At 43.6% G+C, this 17,497-nt stretch overlaps 1 protein-coding gene across 3 annotated transcripts in view; it reads right to left on the bottom strand.

Moving 5' to 3' along the window:
• dusp14 (dual specificity phosphatase 14) overlaps positions 1-15,931 on the bottom strand; it is a 77,966-nt gene extending 62,035 nt beyond the window's left edge. Inside the window, exon 1 of one of the 3 annotated variants that reach the window (XR_007250047.2) lies at positions 15,191-15,931. The gene's annotated coding sequence lies outside the window, so the exon portion shown is untranslated. Of the gene's footprint in view, positions 1-2,775; positions 2,849-15,190 lie in introns of those variants that run through there. The other 2 variants (XM_048557111.2, XM_048557112.2) reach the window with 2 other exon arrangements.
• Positions 15,932-17,497: the final 1,566 nt, after the last annotated feature.

Raw genomic sequence — 17,497 nt, 5'->3', positions numbered from 1 at the left:
TTCAAGTGTCTTTAGGTGGTGGTCAGGCACTTCCATGCTGTAGGTGCACAGTGCGGAGGGGAGGTCCAGCCTTACGACCCAGTGATGGTAAAGGTGGTGCGATCCCACGTCAGATGGTGAGTGAGAGGGAGGAACTTGCAGTTGGTGCTGCTGTTCTTGTCCTTTTGGATGGTCGGGGACCCAGGTTGGAAGGTGCAGTTAGAGGACCCTTGGTGAGCTGTAGTACATCCTGTGTATGGTACACACTGCAGGCATAAAACGTACAGGAGGCAGGTGAATGTTTGAAGGAATTGATGGGCTGCAAATTCAATTGGGCTGCCTCACCTTTGATGATATTCAGTTTCTTGGCTGTTGTTCAAGTTGCGTGCAAAATGTTTGTTCGTGCAACTCCCAAGTGAGGAGAGTCAGGACAGAAATCTGGTTATTAACAGTAAGCTCTCAGTTTTGACAGCATTCATGCAAGAAGACTCCAGAGTTCACATCAATGAGCTGGAGAGAACAATGAAGTTGAACTTTAAGATTTGAAATAGAGGTATTTTCTTCAGAGTTGAGTTTCTGCAAGTGATAGTGCCGGAAAACAGGATGCAACTTTATTTTGCTGTATTTTAAGATCTTTCTAACTGTGTTCTATATTTAGTTTTTCATCATGTGTAATCTTCTGTTGTGTGGCAATGTTTCAAATGAATTGATCAGCACATTGACTTGAAATAAACATATGATCTATCAAGCCACATTTCATGATGGGATCTGACTTGCCCCACAGTACCATCAGCCAAGACGAGACATGCGCCACTTAAAAATCCACATCTGAGCTCGGGGCTGTGGCATGTGGTACGGAGTGCTTTATTATGCAAAGACTTGCAATGGAACTGACTGCTTCACAATCAGCAAGTGTCCCCACTCCCTGACCTTACGGTGGAGGAAAGGTCACTGGTGAAGCGACTGAAGATAGTCTTTATCCCAAGGAATTCCTTTGGTGATGCCTCATGGCTTTGCGCAGACCACAACTTCCTTTGTGTTAAGTATGGCTCCAGGCCTTCTCCTCTGCCTTTGACAATGAGATGAGTCACTCATCTCAGAGTTCTGCTCCTTTATTCATGTTTGGTACAAGGCTGCAGAGCTTTGGGAAGTGGCTTGTTGCTGCTGGATAGAGCCAGTGACAACACCTCCCATAAAATTCATTCATGGCCGAGACGGGGCAGTAACTGGCCTGATTGGGGTTTCGCCCGCTTTTTATGGACAGGACACATGAACAAATTTCCACTTTGTTGGGTAGATGCTGCACTGGAATAGCTTGGCCAGGGACACAGCTAGTTCTGTAGCACAAAACTTCAGCTGTGATGCTGTTGGACCCATAACATTTATAGTATCCAATTCAGTCAGCTGCTTCTTGACATTATTTTCAATTCATCGTTTGCAGTAATGTTGGTCAAGGACATCTGGCTGAAGGTGATTGAAAATTCTCCCTCTTTTTAAAAAAAAGATCTGTGCTTTAGACAACCAATAAAAGGGGATGCTTGATAGAGTAGATCTTAAGGATTTTTTAAAACTTAATTCAAAAATCTATTCTTCCATGGGATGTGCCAGCATTTGTTGGCAATTAAGAATGGCATTGTGTAATGATGAACATGAATCCATTGTTGACTGTTGGAAAAACCCATCTGGTTTACTAATGTCCTTTAGGAAACAAAATCTACCACCTTCACCTGGTCTGAGCTGCATGTGACTCCAGACCCACTGTAATATGGCTGAGTCATGACTGTCCTCCAGGCAATTAGGGGGCGGACATTTACTGTTGGCCTAAAATCAGATGACCACACGCCATGAATGGCATTTTTTAAAAAAAGAGAAGTCCTTGAGTAGGAACATCTGCAGTGCTTTAGGAAGGGGTTCCAGGGTGTTCGACCCAGCAAAAACTAAAACAAACTTGCAACGTGAGGAATAAGCAAACCGGTACCCTACCATTCAAAATGTAATTTGTGTTTACAGAAATCCTGAGCAGACAAGGTCGAAGTCAAGAACTGGTACCAGCACACACGATGGGCCAAATGGTTTCTTTGTATTGTAGGTGCTGCCAGCTTTAAATAACTAAACTGTCCTGCTTTTTTTTTTACTCATTTCAGAGTTTCCAGTTATTAGGAACAAACCAGCAAAGAAACAGGAGACAAAAATAAATAAAATTCATCTCTCCTGACAACTGAAACTTGCCATTAGTAGTTTGTTTTGAGTGATTTTTTAAAAAAAAAATTCCCTTCAGCATAATTTACTTCTGACCAAGAGGTCCGTTTCAAGTCTTTTCCTAAATTAATTTAAGGCCCACTGCTTTCATTTGTAAGTGAAGTTGCCGTGGTCTAGCCTGACCAGAGGGCTGCGCTCTCATTACAGAGAGATGGCTGGTGGCGATTTAACCTGAGGGTCACCATACTCTGGCATGGGGGAAGAGGCTGAGATGGAGAGTACTTCATGGTAACTTCAACCAGTGTGGAGATACAGATCCCCATAATAGAGCTGTTATAAATATCTCCTGTAAAGTCCTAATTCCTTAGAAAATAGAACGTCCTTAATTGTCATGAGTACTTAAGTATAGCAGTGCAGTGACAAGTTTTACAATGTTACCCCTTCCGGCACCATCTTAGATACAAAATACCTAGGTGCAAATCTTAGATACAGAAGGACAAAGACCCAGATAAGTGGAAAGAATCTCTGAATATTGCCATATATTGTTTGTCACCAGTGGTACTTCAGTTCAGATATCCCACACCGGCAGGTACATACCTGATTTCGCACACTAAGTTGAAACCGAAGTGAAGTCAGCTGGCTGTCTCGTGATGACACAACTAAATTGAAAAGATAGATCAGCCAGAATGAGGAGTTCTGTCTGACATTCTAGCATAGATGCATTCTATTTCCATCACACTTAATGCCTTATTTTTACTAGTTACTTGCCTAACTCCTCCATGAAGGTTGAGATTGATTTGGAAAACCCATTTGTCCTATAGCTCTCCTGATAACTCTTTGCATTGTTTTAATCTCTACCCTGTTAGCATTCAGGAATAACTCCAAATTGATTCCCCTTGGCATGCATTTAGGAAACAGTGGAAATCAGATTGACTATGGGGATTATAGTAACTGGGCAGTTTGTTTTTGACTGGTGCAGGTTCGATGGGCCAAAGGACCTCTTCCTGCGCTGTAGACCTCTATAACTCCATTAACCCTTTCCAAGTCACACATTAACAATCTCCACATGTCACTGGCCTCAAGTCGGATTAAATGATCCCAGTGTTAACTAGCTCTGTTGGACAGCTGACGGTGCCAAGTCATTTCTAAAATCCAGTTAAACTGGACAAGAGATCATCGGCACAGAGTATATTGGACTGATGTCAAATCTATAGGAAGTGGAGCTTATGATGTACAAAGAATCATAGAATTTTACAGTACAGAAGGAAGCCATTCAACCTTACACTGGCTGTTCAAACAGCTACCCAACAAGCCCCATTCATCACTTTCAAATACATACAAAGTTTCAAAACCAAGCTGGGTATGTTATCCTCGTCCACCACTCTCCCAGGCAGCTCATTCGAAATCCTAACAACTCTCCGTACAAAGAACTCACTCTCATGCTGAGGATCTTGAAACGATGACCCCCTACTTACTGACACCAACTAATGGACACAGGATAAAAACCAAAAGCGCTGTGGATGCTGCAAATCAAAAACAAAAACTGCTGGAAAAGCTCAGCAGGCCCGGCAGCATCTGCGAAGAGAAATCAGAGTTAACGCTTTGGGTCTGGTGACCCTTTCCTCAGAACTGCTGCGGGAAGGAATGGTCACCAGGCCAGAAAAGTTAACTCTGATTTCTCTGTGCAGATGCTGCCAGGCCTGCTGAGCTTTTCCAGCAGTTTCTGCTTGTGTGTAGTCCTTTGACCCTGTCAAAATTGTTCATAATTTTGGATCCCTTGAAAAGATCACCTCTTAACATTCTCGTGGTCCAAGGAGAACAAGTCTAACCTCCTTAAATCTTTCCTAGTTTCTAAAATCCCCTATTCCTGGTACCATTGTAATAAATCACCTGTGAACTCTCTCTAGGGCTTTACTGTCCTTCCTTAAATAAAGTGCTCAGAACTGAACAGAATACCGAAAACGTGGTCTGACCAATGAATTGCAGAGGTGTAGCATCACTTCCTTGCTTTTGTATTCATGTGTCTCTCTTTATAAACCCAAGGATCCTATCAGCCTTAACTGTTTCAACTTGCCTGGCCACCTTCAGAGAATCACGCACATGAATGCTACAGGCCCTCTGCTCCTGAAATACTTCAGGGACAAAGAGAATTGGCACATTGCATATTCAGAGACAAACTCTCTACCACTGCTTATCTAGTGATGATATTTGGATGCTGCCAACACATACAGTTATCTGCTACTGTAGTCCCTCAGTTGTACTGGTGAGCCTGTATTGTCTCTCCAGGATTCTGCTACCAAAATTCACGTTTCTCCGCATTGAAATTCAGCTGCCAGCCACCTGCCCTTTTCAGCCAACTTGCCAATGACCCTCGGAAGTAAATTCCTGCACAGTTTGTGCAATCGGAGAATTACGGGGGAAGGGACAGGGAAATGCCTCCACATTGGACAGATGGAAAGCAGATAATGGACTTGCCCTATGATGAAAGCTTGACTAGATTGGGACTACACTCTCTGGAATTTAGAAGACCCAGAACTGATCTTACTGAATCATTGAAGATCCTGAAGGGATTGAGCATTTGAATGAGACTAAAACCAAGGGTTATAAACGGTCTCCCTTTTGAAGAATTTTTTTTTAAAAAGTGTTTCTCCTCCCTTTGGAAAGGTTATGAGAGTATGGAATTTTTTCTCCTGAAGACAGTGAAGACCGTATCTTTAAATTTATTCAGGATGGCAGAGTTTGCTGAGGGAGCCAAGCATGATGGGCGCAAACAGGAAGAACTGGAGCAGAGATCACAACCTAATCACCCACGATCATGATGAATAGTGGAGCAGGTTCAAAAAGGCTGAATGGCCTAATCTTGCTCCTACATTCTTAAGTTGATCAACAGATAAATGCAGTCTAAGACCAGGTATAACTCCAATGCCCTTCTTCAAAAATAGTGCAACAGAGACACACAGACGTTATTTAGATTAGATTCCCTACCGTGTGGAAACAGGCCCTTCGGCCCAACAAGTCCATACCGCCCCTTGAAGCATCCCACCCTGACCCCTCCCCCTAAAACCCACACACCCCTAACACTACGGGCAATTTAGCATGGCCAAACCACCTAGCCTGCACATCTTTGGACTGCGGGAGGAAACTGGAGCACCCGGAGAAAACCCACGCAGACATGGAGAGAACGTGCAAACTCCACACAGACAGTCACCCGAGGCTGGGATTGAACCCGGGTCCCTGGTGCTGTGAGGCTGCAGTGCTAGCCACTGAGCCACCCCAAAAATTTAACATCTCTTCGAAGAGATAGCACCTCAAACAGCATGGACCTCCCTCAGGATTGACCTGTGGCATGACCCCAGTACAAAGTAAGGCCTAACCCTACAAACTTAGTGACCCAGAATTAAAGTCAAAGTATGACAAACTGAGCCACATCTGACACAACTTCTATCTTCATTGAAAGAAATCTCTTCTTGTTTTCATCCCCTTGCTCATCTCGACATCAGACTCCTACCACATTCACTTGGCTTTGTCCCAGCACCTTGTTCGAGTGACTAATGGCAGCAGCGGATTCCAGGGCCTGAGCACATAATCTAGGTTTGTATTCACTGAGGGAGTGCTGCAGAAGAACAACAGAAATAGGAAGGGAGGACAAAATTAGATTTCCTCAACAAAAACAAAGTCGCTGGAAAAGCTCAGCGGGTCTGGCAGCGTCTGTGGAGGAGAAAACAGAGTTAACGTTTCGGCTCCGGTGACCCTTCCTCAGGTTGCCAGACCTGAAACGGATGGTGCCAGACCTGCTGAGCTTTTCCAGCGACTTTGTTTTTGTTCCTGATTTGCAGCATCCACAGTTCTTTTGGTTTTTAAATTTAGATCTCCTCAAGCCTGCCCTCTCATTCAATAACATCACACTGCGTTATAAGAGGCCTTTGTTTTGGATGCAGCATTACAGAGGCCCTCGTGTGTCTGCTCCACTAGACATGATCAGTGATGGTATTATTTCTGAAGAGCGGAGAGGTACCTAGTGTCCTGGCCACCATTACATTAAAAATGTTACACAAAAGAACCTCATTCTAACAATCATGCATTGTTTTCTGGTGGTTTACAATCAAATAACTATTTATCTGAATGCTGCTGAGGGACCACCTTGTCGTTGAGTCCACTCCAGTCACCAATCGTGGTGCTCAGAACCTAGTGATTATGGACCCTCCCCCTCTCGTCCATCATCACTCACACAGCCAAAAAAGAACTTGAGCAAAAACTAGGAAGTTCTTCTCTGATCCCCTTAGAATCAGAACCAGAGGGAATTTCTTCCTTCAATCCAAAAGGCATCTAAATTCCTGAGGAAATTTTTTTTTTTACAATTCTGAGAAGAGTGCAGAACCTCAGCTCACCCGTACCTTGACGGGCTGGACTAAATCAGACCAGTGATGTATTTGCCATCTGTCGGGTTGTACTATGGCCAGTATGAGGTTCCTTTGTGCGACATTTTAACATGATCTGTTACCAACACTAAGAAAACAGATGCATTTGGGTCTGCATTAAAAGCACAAATAGTTGACATGCATTATATTAAAATTGAAGCACATTAACCTGCTTTGGGGAACAAATGTTTCCCAGATACTGCTTAGGACAGAATGGAACCCTGATTGGGTCGTTCGTTGCAAAGACAAAAGGATCCTGTTGTATCGATTGTTTTATACAACACGTCCTGGCAAATTTCATTCCTGCTTATGACGACAATTGAGGTCACTGCTACAAATTCAACCCATTCTTTTTATTCAATCTACTTCACACCCTGCCACAAAGTGGCTTCAATCAAAGCCCAGTGGAATGTCTACAATACATACAGGAGTCAAAGATGCAATTGCTGCTTTTAGCATCTGCCTTACCCACTTCTCCATGGTTACATTAATCGCAGTGAAGCTGAAATGTAAGGCAATATATCATTGCAAAACTAAAAGAAAAAGCACAAGTGTCAATCTGAATCCTCCAAAGCATGCAGCTTACTTGGGCCAGTTCTAAATTAATGGAAGATCCAAATGAATCTGCAGTTGCTACCTCCCCCTCTCACACACCAAACTGCTGGAAGCAGGCTGACTGTGCAAACACAGGGCCGCATTGATGCGCCTTCAGCATTGGAGATGGCACATTTCCCTTATACTGCATGCCACCGTTTTCTGCTGACCTACGCCAACCGCTGTTCTTCCGACAATAGAATATCGAGCTGGAAATAGAAACTCGGACTGTGACTCTTCTCAGAAGCAATTCCCAGCAACAGAAATAGTATCAATTAGATCCATTATAATCCTGTGGTCACAAAATGCCCAGGAATTACATGCCCATAACCACAGAACTTTGCATTTGTCCATGACACCGTGTCCCAGTGACATATGGAGGTATATGTGATTGAAGTAAGGGGTCTTTGCTGTCAATGTGATCTTGGTTATATCTCTGCCTGATTCAATTCCACTGGGGAATGGAAAAAAAATCTAACTTCAAATCTCCCTTTATTGGATTAAAAACATGCACTGAAAGGGGGTGGCGGGGCGGGGGGGAAAAGAAGAGAGATTTTGGATGTAACAGTATTTATCACAATCTGGTCTATTACAATAGAAACATCTCTGGGGCTGTGGTGTTGTGTCACTGGACACGAACGAGTGGTATCTAACATATTCTGCTCAATTTGTTCACCGTGCTGAGTTGTTGAAATCGGTTTTCTGCAAATGTAATTAACACTGTCATCCTAGTTCTCACTATAGGGGCAGATGGTGAGGCAAGCGAGATTACACATATCTCTTGAATCAGCTAACACTGGAATTCCTGCTGAAGTTGCAGATAGTCCCTGTTTTCGTTGATTCTGAAACCACAATTTAATCCAGTCAGACCTAAATGATTTAATTTTAAGTGCTCAGTAGTTAACAAAAAGGAAAGCATAAAGAAATCTTGCCTGGGGTAATACAGGGTTGCCTGTTACATTCCATATTCAACTTGTTTAAATATTGGGCAGGTAATAAGAGACATTAGATAGGATACAAGGACAGGAATTTCTGATTCAGCTAAAAAGCCAATCCATAATATCATGGCAGTGATTCAAACTTTCTGACAGATACAACCAACTCGTCAGAAATCATAAAAACAGCACATTAATACTGAGAAATGATTTTCCAAAACTAAACATCTGCCACATTTCCATTCAATGCTTCGATTTTGACCAAAGTGTAGATTTTGTGCCAGGTATAAATGAATGACCAAATGTATTTTAACTTCATCTTAATACTAGCAGTTCCTACTGTATTATACCAGTCCAACATATTAGAAACATGTGAGTGCAGACATACACAGGCAAAATCCCACCCTGGCTCGCTGTGACACAGTACAGTAAAAACTGGAGATCACAACATCAGTTTGGGGAAACTGAAGGTGTTGAAAGACAATGTGACCTTCGGTGGTAATAACATGGAAGGGGAAAATAAAAATTTAACAACAAAACCAGTGGATGTAACACAACACACTTAATGAATAAGACAATGTAATTAATTAAAACTCCCTTTTAAAAGGCATGACTATCGAAACAGTTTTTTTTATTCATTCATGGGTGTTGCTGGCTGGGCCGGCATTTATTATCCATCCCTAGTTACCCTCGAGAGGTGCAGTGAGCTGCCTTCTTGAACCTGCTGTGCAATGCATGTTATAAAATTTGACAAGGTTGCAGAGGAACAACAGGTCAAATAACCTCTTTTGACATCATTCATCTCTTATGGCTAAAATCTGACAGGGTTACAAAATAGCAAACATTTTATACATGAGATCAAAAACAGAATAAGAACCAAATGAACTGCGATGCTGTAAATCAGGAACAAAAACAAAGTTGCTGGAAAAGCTCAGCAGGCCTGGCAGCATCTGTCGAGGAGAAAACAGAGTTAACATTTCGGGTCCGGTGACCCTTCCTCAGAACTGATGGTGACTGGGAAAACATGAGTTTATACGCAGAAAATAGAGAGGTGCATGGGGTAGGGAGTAAACGATAGGATAAGACCCCCGAAGAGAAAGACAGTTGGACAGACAAGCGAGTTGCTAACGATCAGACTGGGAGGGTGAACAGTTGTTAATGGGGACTGTTAGTGACTAACAGAGGGTGTGTTGTGGCAGGCTATGTGGTAACAAGGCCTGGTGTGTGGGGTGGGGGGCTGGGACATGGGGGAGTTTAGGCCCTAAAATTATTGAACTCAATATGGAGTCCGGGGGGCTGTAGGGTCCCCAAGTGGAAAATGAGGTGTTGTTCCTCCAGCTTGCGCTGGGCTTCACTGGAACACTCCAGATCAAAAACAGACGTGGCTTTCATGATAGACTGAACAACAGTTCAAACTAGTGTTGTTTGGCTAATGTTTCCATGCAATCTGCCTCACAAGGTCATTAAATACACTGGTCTGACAAACATTTTGAAGGATGGTTTTTCTTTATACCTGGTATGTGGTAATATGGCTGGGCTAGTGATCCACTGCAAAGCACTGACGACAAGGGCTCAAATTCTTTCATGGCAGTTGAATGCGATTTTTGTTTTTTTTAAAAAGAAGAAATATCTGGAATTAAAAACTAATCAAATGACCATATAAGTGATCATAAAACCCCACCTGGTTTACTGATGTCCTTTAGGGAAGAAATCTGCCATCCTAATCCAGGCTGGTGTGTATGTGTGACTCCTAATACACAGCAATATGGTTGATTCTTAAGTACCCTCTGGAATGGTCTTTAAGTCATAGAGTTAAAGGGCAATAAGGGGTGGGTGGAAATGCTAGTCCACCCCACAGTATCCGTACCATGGGAATAAATAAAATCAAAACTGCAACATATTTTATTGCAAAGGAATACAGACACCCTCGAACAAAGTTGCGACATTCTGAACTGATTCAGAGCAGTGTTCAACTTGGAACCAGCTAAAGTTAATTTCCTTATCCCATTAAAGACTTAACAGTGTTGAATCAGGGAGATGCAGCCTGAGGTAAGACACAGATCAGCACTGATTGAAATGAATGGTTTATGGGACTCAAAAGTGGTGGTGAACAGTCCACTCCTGCTGTCATCTTTTGCACTGGTACAAAATTCCATTCCAAGCATCTAACAGAAATGTCAAATAAAAAACACCAGAGTAGCATTTTTCAAGAGTGAGAATAACGCTAGGTGCAATTAAAGCTCCAGGCATAAGCGCAGTGACTGTGTTGCTGAATTCAAAATCGTGATGACACAAATTCAAAATCAGAGCTGAACATTTAGTATTAAATCTATTGGAAAAGTCTGGAGTTTTTTTTTAAAAAAAGTGTGGCTAATAATGGTGACACCACCAGTTTGTCACAAAATAACAAATATGATCCATTAATGTCCTTTATAGTCAGAAATTTGCCTTTTTTGCACACTGTAGCCGACCCACGGTGTTGTGGCTGACTCTGCGCTGGCCAATGATATAACCCAGAAAGCCACACCGTTTTGTTCAGCCACTGCAGAAAGTGTAATAAAAAGTCAGACCATTCCACACTGACCCTAGGCACAACAAAAGACATACTGAACCCATTCAAACCTACCGACTTGATTGCACCAGCAGCTGGAGACTTGTCAAAATTGAGAGAACTGTCCCACAGAAATAGTGAAGCAATGTACACTACACAGACATATGCACTGTGTCCCAGACCCCTCCTCCACCAATCCTGGGTCTGTCAGGACAAACCCACCAGGGGTGACATACAGTTGAGAGAGCGCATTGCTGGGAGTCCTCAACATTGACTCTATACTCCCAAAACTCTTGTGACATCAGATCAAAAATATGAACAAAGAACCTTCCCCTGATTTAGAATATATTGTGCTTCCTCAGTCGATGAAATCAGTGATTTTCACAGTGAACATCAATTAGAAACAGCACTCAGGGCAGCAAAGGAACTGCTTGTACACTGGGTGAAAGAGCAGAACCTCAGCGGCCATTATGAGGAATGGCTCAGTAACCACACCACCCACAGTGCTTAGAGTTCTTTAGGATACATCTACCAAACTAGCCCTCAGAGGGATGGGGCGGGGGGGGGGGGGGGGGGGGGGGGGGGTGGTGGTAATGCCAGCCCATCAGAAAAAAAAACAACCGGACCTTGTTTCCCAGCAACTCACCTCCTGCAGAGATAACTGAAACAGTCAAGGCTGGATATCAGTGAACGTCCGCAGTCCCTGTGGAGACAGAAGCCCAGTCCCCGGGCGGACAGAATGCTCCAAAGTGCGCGTGGCACTACCACCATTAAACAGGAATGAATATAGAACTGACCTGGCAACACAAAGCAGGCTGTTTACAAGGCTCTGCGAGCCACCAGCAGCAACACAGCTGCCCAGTCCACAATCTCGTGGCCCATGTTACACCTCTCGTGTGACTGTCAAACCAGAGGCCAATCCTAGCACGTCGGAGCTGTGCTAGAAAAAGGTCAAGGCAGCACCAGACGTAAATAAAAAATGTGGGGCAGCCTGGAAAAGGTCAGCTAAACAGTAGAAACTGCAATTTTTAAAATACATTTGTAATTTGTGGGTGTCACAGACTTGGCCAGCATTTTCTGCCTAGTTGCCCAGAGCGCAGCAGTTAAGAGTCACCCATATTGCTGTGGGTCTGGAGTCACATGACGGTCAGACCAGGTAAGGGCAGCCATTTTCTTCCCTACATGACATTAATAAACCGGAGATATTCCACCCCCACCCACAAAAATGCTTTCATGATCATCACTGGACTCAATTTCAGATTTTTATTGAACGCAGACTTTGAACCCACATCGTCATGGTTCCCTGGATTAGCAGTCTAGCAGTAACACCACTAGTCCGTCATTTCCCTCTAACAGAGGGGGCCAAACAATCCCACAGCTAAAAAAAAATCAGAATAAATCTCTGCAGCTGCACTGGTGGTGATTGGAGATGGATAATTAAATAACTAATGTTCTATGACAATGTCCATCCTGAGTGTAAAATTCAAGGCTGAAGTAAGTATTTGCAACCACACTAAGTTGGTGAATCATCTGGGTTCCCTCTTAAGGTTCCCAACATCAGATGCCAGTCTTCAGCTAATTTGATTTGGTCCTCATGATATCAATAAATGTGAGAGTGTGCTGATGCAGCGCAAATGTCACAGCCCCTAACAATGTTCTGGCCAAGTTGTTGAAAATGTCTGCTTCAGAGACATTGAAGTACAACTGCACTTTAACATCTAGCCAACAGAATTCTCTCCAATCATTTACCCACAACTAGTTCTCCTCTCACACAAAATTGAACAACAGTAATTACTTAAGATTCTTATTTGTATGTGGATTTTGACATTGCTATGAAACTGAAATGGAACTCAATTGTATTATGATCACTATTTTCCAGCAGGTCTTGTACAATGAGATTACTAACTAATCTTGTCTTATTACACATGCAAATTCTCTGAAAAATAATTTTATCTTCAGTTGGTTCAACCTATTGCTCCAGGAAGCTTTTAGACCACCTTTTCCAGTTCGGGTGGTTCAGTCAAAAGAAGATTAAAGTTGACCACAACTATTACATTGTTTTTGCTATAAGCTCCATTACGTTCCTATCTAGTGCTCTCACAACATGACGACAGTTAGAAGGTCTAGAAACTACACTCATTAGTGCTTTATGACTTTGGAAAGGGTGCAGAAGAGATTTACTAGGATGTTGCCTGGTATGGAGGGAAGGTCTTACGAGGAAAGGCTGAGGGACTGGAGGCTGTTTTCATTAGAGAGAAGAAGGTTGAGAGGTGACTTAATTGAAACATATAAAATAATCAGAGAGAGTTAGATAGGGTGGATAGGGACAGCCTTTTTCCTAAGATGGTGACGGCGAGCATGAGGGGGCATAACTTTAAATTGAGGGGTGAAAGATATAGGACAGATGTTTTCCCCTCCACAGATGCTGCCAGACCTGCTGAGGTTTTCCAGCAACTTTGTTTTTGTTATAACAAAGTGTGGAGCTGGATGAACACAGCAGGCCAAGCAGCATCTTAGGAGCACAAAAGCTGACGTTTCGGAAGGGTCTAGGCCCAAAACGTCAGCTTTTGTGCTCCTGAGATGCTGCTGGGCCTGCTGTGTTCATCCAGCCCCACACTTTGTTATCTCGGATTCTCCAGCATCTGCAGTTCCCATTATCTCTGATCACTGCTTTGCTTTTATTGCTGATTTACAGCAACTGCAGTTGTTTTGGTTTTTTATTTACTATTGATACCTCATCCATTCCCTTAAACATTTGGCCCCCTCCACCATCAACGCTCTGTAGCAGCAGTGTGTCCATCTACAAGATTCAGCTGCCCAGGGGTTTTGTTTTGACACAGTACCTAGAAGACCGAGAGTGGGGAGATGCACAAACAGCATTCCTTGCATGCTCCACTCCGAGTCATTCACCATCCTGACTTGAAAATACATCTCGATTCTGTCATTCTCACTCACAGAAAACCCAGCACCTCCCTCCCTAACAGCACCGCAGAAGCATCTTTTGCCATGTGGACTTCAGCAGTTCCAGGAAGCAGCTCTCAACCATCATCTCACACACCAGTGATGAGCGATCAGCCCTGGCCTCAGTGACGATACATCATCCCACGATGGATGAGAAGCCACCATCATACCTGACTCTGCTTGGAACATCAAGAACTTTAATTTCGTACATTGTTGTTGAAATAAATCGGTGCAGGCAAATCTCTTTCTCGCACTACTCTGGTACCTTCATCCATAATCACATTCTCAAGACACACCATCCTAATGTACGCAGAAGACGGCATTTCTGTCCTGTTCTGAGGAGGACTGGGGAGGAAGGGGCAGTCCTCTTGTAGCTGAACTTCCCACTCTCCCTCTCTCTCCTCAACCAGAACTAGGGTCAGTGCACATGTGATGCTGCTCACTACTCTATCCAACATTCCAGAAGCTGGGATCCATTCCCCGATTTTCCGAAGACTAGGATGATGCAGAAAGAAAGGGAGAGGGAGAGTGTGTGTCCAAATCAGCCTGGAAGCCCAGCATACCAGCTGATGCATTACAAACAGCTCGAGACCAATTAACCAACTCGAAAAATACCAGGTCAGGGCAAGAAATGTACCCTGCACCAGGCACACCGTCTCGGTTTCAACTTCCCCAATGTCTTTCCTCCACACGGTTTCTTTTTTCGCCTTAATGGCTTTGCAAATGAAACAGATCACAGGCTAATTCACCCTGATGTTAGAACCCGGGAGTGTAAAAAAAAGGAAACGTTGCTGCAATGTAGTCTGTCCAAGCAGGTCACCGTGATAACACTTCCTGTGAATTATCGCACACTGAATGGAGACTGTTAGTTTCAGCAGGTTCCCAGCGTCGCTTTTGCTGATCCACACGCCTCATCGAAATGCTTTAACGTGCAATGTGCGCACAGACAGACACACACACACCATCCCCAGGGCTGTACACTTCAAATGGAATTTGAGAGATCCACATTGTTGGGTTTAAAAAAAATTGCTAGCGACTGTTACGATGTGTTGCAGCGAGAGGTTCCGAAACGCAACGATGCCCCCACGCACACCCCCTTCCCCTGTTCCCCCTCAATGCTATTATGTTCAAAGAGCTGTAAGCATTTACAAGAAGCAACCCTCTGTCCTCTCAACAAACTGTCCCCCACTCGGATTATTGACCGGCTCGGCTCACAATGCAGCGGAGTGTCGCAGTCACCAAAATGTATTAACGTAAAAACAAAACAGGCTGCGTTCTCACAGATTTTTACTTCTTCACATGTTGCCTCCCAACTCGGGGAACACATTAAAAGCTGCTGGAGCCCAGGGGGAATTTCTGTAAGAGACAGCGGGTGACTACAATGACTGTGAGCGCGGGTTTCAGGGCAATTTTCAACCCACTCCCTCCTCCCCCCAATGTGTCACACTGACATGGATTAGTGTTTCTTTAAGAGACTGACGTTTAATACTCGGACTAAACTTCCCCACCGCCCTCTCTCCATTTCTCTCTCCATTTGTTTATAGTTATTTTACCTGGTTTTGGCGAGGTGCCATTCTATACCCTCCTTCAGTCTCGAAGCGGCTCAGCGCTGGTCTAACAGCCGGTTAGCTGTACCCTAGCCTCCGGGATTAGACCGTGTTCACTGTCGATACTCCAAAAGCGACTGGAGAGACGGGAAAATTAGACACAGCACAGCACCGCCTCACTGGCTCCGAAAGCAACGTCATCTGGCCCCAGCCTCACTGAGCTGCCCAACACAGCGAGTTTAAGCTGTTGTTCGATTCCACAATTTAAAGAGGCACGCAGTTCCAAATTCTTGCAGAAGCGGTTCGATTTTCTTTTTTTGTGCCTTTTAAGATCCACGGAGCTTTAAACATCAAGCGCGACTCAGTTGAAAAGCCCCTCAACATCCACAGTATTTCAATTCAATTTCCAACACCTAGATTTTAATCCATACATAGTTTTCAAACATACAAATGCCAATTATAATGGATGCTTATCGAAGGTGCACCTTGGAAACGGGCAACAGACAGCCTGCAATTTGGAAGCCTTCAATGGGGGTTAGAGGATATTAAACCTACTCCTGGTGAGGGCTCTTGAGGTCACGTACCTGGGACAGGAGGGCCTAAGTTCAAGTCCCATGGCTGCAGAGGTGTGTATTAAAATGCCTGAACAGGTTGGTTAAAATATCTAAACCTGCTTCTTCCAGTCCCTGTTATTCTTCACATTCATTAGAACAGGCCCATTGCCCCAGGAAACAATTTCTCCCAGTTGTAGGGAAAATAGTGATCTCAATATGTAGTTATGTGGTTGGATAATATAGTCACGAGCACAAACTTGGAATGTGAACTATGCAAATACGATTGGATGGAGATGGGGTGAGAAAATGTGTAATCAATGATTCGGAGCTTGTTATCTGTAAAAACATTATAAAACCTTTGTTCTTACAATAATATTGGAGATGTACTCCTTTTTGATGATGAGTTCATCTTCCACACATGCATAAACAGCCGTTTAACAGAGGAACATGAGTCTCATCTGGTTTAAGAGGATATAAAGGGGCAAACTCATTCTCTGACACAGTCTTAATAAGAGTTAAGGACCTCGGCAGAATCACATTCTTGCTGCTCCCTTTCGCCCTGTACAGGCTGCAAGTGCAGTCCAAAATTTTCAGTTTTTGTCTTCTGTTTCACATCCCTGATGGAAACAACATTGCAATCGCTTCCCACAGCCCCAGGCCAAGCAGAGCTATCATTAACTCAGAAACGCCCTCAGCAGGGAGTTACTAAAATGAAATCCTTCATGATAGTATGATTTACTATTACGCAGCACAATTTTGACCAACCTAACTCAAAGGCCATGTGATAAAAAGTGCTGGAGAAACTCAGCAGGGTCTGGCAGATCTGAAGAGTCATATCAGACTGGAAACATTAAATCTGTTTCTCTCCCCACAGATGCTGCCAAACCTGCTGAGATTCTCCAGCACTTAGTGTTTTGTTTCAGATTTCAGCATTTGCATTTTGCCTTTACCAGAGATAATGTAGTGGCTGCTGGAAAAATGTTGATGGAAAACAGTATCAAGATAGAATTAAGATAATTTTATGTGGACAGTGAATTAGGCATCGCAGTCCTGTACAAAAGTCCTTCAACCTGTTTGCCTGTGTCAAATAGTGACCATAGAAAGCATACTATCTGGAAGCATAACAGCCTGGAATGGCAACTGCTATGTCCAGGACCGTAAGAAACTACAGAAGGTTGTGTGCACAGCCCAGACCATCATGGAAGCCAATCTTCCATCCGTGGACTCCATTTACACTTCTTTCTGCAGAAAGGCTGCCAACATCATCAAAAAACCCTCCCACCCCTCTAATGCTCTCCTACAACCTTTTCCATCAGGCAGAAAATACAAAAGCTTGAATACGTGCACCACCAGGTTCAACAGCAGCTTTGTCCCTGCCATTCTTAGACGAATGAACAGACTTTCTAACTTTAAATAATGTTGATCTTGTTAATACTGATCTTACTTCAAGCACCTCCTGTGCAGTGTAACCCGTATGCCTTGCTCTGTCCAAGCACGCTTTGATCCGTGTGTCCTCGTGTACTCTAATCTGCCTGTCCTGCTGCATCTGCCTGTACTGCTGCCAAAACAATGCTTTTCACTGCACTTAGGTACATGACAATACGTCAAGCCAAGTCAAGTGATCAAATCATCTAACGTTGCCATTGACACCTCTGGTCTCTGGTATGCACTTTGGTTGATTTTTCAACTTTCTTGAAATCATTGAGGAAGGATACATCATTCATCAATTTTCTGAGCATCTTGAAATCATTGCTGTTAA

This window comes from Stegostoma tigrinum, chromosome 27 (assembly GCF_030684315.1).
Source record: "Stegostoma tigrinum isolate sSteTig4 chromosome 27, sSteTig4.hap1, whole genome shotgun sequence".
Classification (NCBI taxonomy): domain Eukaryota; kingdom Metazoa; phylum Chordata; class Chondrichthyes; order Orectolobiformes; family Stegostomatidae; genus Stegostoma; species Stegostoma tigrinum.
Note: the sequence above shows the minus strand (reverse complement) of the source record. Positions and strands in the feature narration are given on the sequence as shown.